The sequence below is a fragment of the Colobus angolensis genome, unplaced genomic scaffold (genome assembly GCF_000951035.1).
Source record: "Colobus angolensis palliatus isolate OR3802 unplaced genomic scaffold, Cang.pa_1.0 Scaffold2, whole genome shotgun sequence".
Taxonomy (NCBI): domain Eukaryota; kingdom Metazoa; phylum Chordata; class Mammalia; order Primates; family Cercopithecidae; genus Colobus; species Colobus angolensis.
The window spans coordinates 11,000,525-11,003,139 of record NW_012115154.1 but is presented as its reverse complement, the minus strand read 5'-3'; positions in this window follow the sequence as shown (position 1 = coordinate 11,003,139).

Genomic DNA, 2,615 nt, shown 5'->3' with positions numbered 1-2,615 from the left:
ATAGCTTTTCAATGTTCATCCATGGTATAGCATGCATCAATGCTTTGTTCCTTTTTATGACCAGTTTTATTTTATAAATCTATTTAGTTAATCCACTCATCAATTGTTGGATATTTTTACTTTTTGACTAATATGAATAATACTGTTTGAAATGTGTGTATAAATTTTTTATGTGAACATATTTTTTATTGTCTTGCGGGTATACCTAAGAGAGGGATGGCTGAGTTACACGGTCATTCTATGTTTACCTTTTGAGTAACTGCTGGACTGTTTTACACAATGGCACCAGCAATTCTTGAGGGTCCCGATTTCCTCACATCTATACCTACACCTGTTATTGTCTGAGTATCTTTATTACAGTCTACTGGGTGTGAAGTGGTATCTCATTGTGATTTTGATTTGCATTTCACTAACAACTAATGATGCTGAGCATCTTTCATGTATTTTTTGGCCATTTGCAGATATTTGTTGGAGACATGTTTAGATCCTTTCTCATTTTTAAATTAGGTTATTTGTCTTTTTATTATTGAGTTGTGAGAGTTCTTTATATATCCTTGATACAATTCCCTGTGGGAGATATGATTTGCAAGTATATATCCATTTTGGGGTTGTGTTTCTTGAAAGTGTCCTTTGAAGTGCAGACTTTAAAAAAATTGATTAAGTCCAATTTGTCTTTTTTCTTTGGTTGCCTGTGTTTTGAGTTTCATATTTAAGAAGTCACTGCTTACTCTGAAGGATAAGTCCCTGGATGGCCTTGGCAATGCGGATCCTCCTTTTCTCTTTTATAGTTCTTAAGAATAACTGTAGGATGTGCTAGCTAGCAATACCACATCCTGTGATAAAGAGGAATTGGCAGGAAAATCCCAGCCTCTGTTCTTGTCTCTCCTGGAACAGGATGTCCTGCAGTGCTTTAACCCATTAAATGTAGCCCCTGGGTTTAAAACCCAGGGCAGAGTGCATTTTCAGAGTCTCTCAGCTGCAGTGCAACATGAGGCATATGCAGGCAAGATTCCATCCATCCTGGGTAGTTTTTCTGAGCCTTGGGAGACAAACTCACCACGAATCCTAAGCTTCTACTGTCTTTTGCTGCCTATCTGTGAGTAATACAGTTGCTTTGCTCAACTTGTTATATGAATCATGCAAGTGATGGAAATTGCAGTTCAAGATGCAGTGGGCTGAAGTGGTGGTTGGCATGGCGATGACCTCCGCTATCCTTCATGCATTTCTCTGTGGAAAACTAACACAATTCCCTGGGATTAGTAACAGTGCACAGCAAATCTGCTTCACATATACCTGTAAGAATAGATAGGCAGATAAGAGCAGGGCAAGAGAGACGTGCCCCCTGGCCACCAAACACACACACACCAGAATGTCAGGTGATCATCAGGTGATGCTCAGCTGACTGTCTCTCAAAGATGGTAATTGGTCACAGTCAGCATAGGGAAAGACAATTTCCACATAGATAAAAAACATCTGAAGCTGGTGATCAGCAGCTTCCTGATAAGATCTCTGGAGTTGGGCGGGTGGGCTCAAGCATGTGCACAGAGGCTAAATGGCGGAGTTCAACTAACATATGACTCTATGAACACCCCACTGGTGAGGGAAAAATGCCTCAAGTGAGCATGCGCACAACTCCAGTAAGAACACTACACGCACAGCCCCTCCCAAGTGCTGACAGGCCACTGAGTACACAGACAGCTTGCCCCAAGGAAAAAGCATCAAAGGAGGAGAAACACAAACCCTAGAACCATGGTGATGTGTAAAACCCCAAGTCAAGGGCTAAACAGGGCACGTAGGTCTCTCAGGTCGCCGCTTGGCCCTCTTCCAAGCGTACTCTGCTTCCTTTACTCCTGCTTTAAAACTTGCCTGGGTCTTTCCTCTGCCTTAAACTTCTGCCCCTTGGCCAAATTCTTTCCTCCTAGGAGGCGAGAATTGAGTTTACTGCAGACTCATATGGATTTGCTGCTGGTTACACACACACCAAGGCCACAAATATGTATACCTATGCCTTCTTCCAAGAGTTTTAGCTTTTACATTTAGGTCTTTGATTCATTTTGAGTTATTTTTTGTTTATGGTATGAGACAAGATCCAACTTCCCTCTTGTGCACATACATACACAATTTTCTCGTACCATTTACCATTCTTTCCCCATTGAATGGTCTTGGCTGGCACCCTTGTCTAAAATTAATTGCCCACAAATTTCTGAATTTATTTGAGGGTTCTCAATTCTATTCCATTGATCTATATGTTTATCCTGTTCCAGAACCATACTGTTTTGAATAATGTAGTTTAGTAATAAGCTTTGAAATCGTGAAGTGTGAGTTACCCAACATTTTTTCTACTTTTACAACATTGTTTTGGATGATCTTGGTGTTTGGGCCTTCCGTGTGAATTTTTACTTTGTTTTGTCAATTTCCAAAAAAAAAATTACAACTAGAATTTTGAAATTTTGATAGAAATGAATCTATAGATCAATTTGGGGAGTGTTGCCAGTTAACAATGTTAAGTCCGCCAATCCATGAACATAGAGTATCTTTCTATTAGGTCTTCAATTTCAACAATATTTTGCACCTTTCAGTCTACAAGTCTTTTCTGTTTTTTTTGTTTGTTTGTT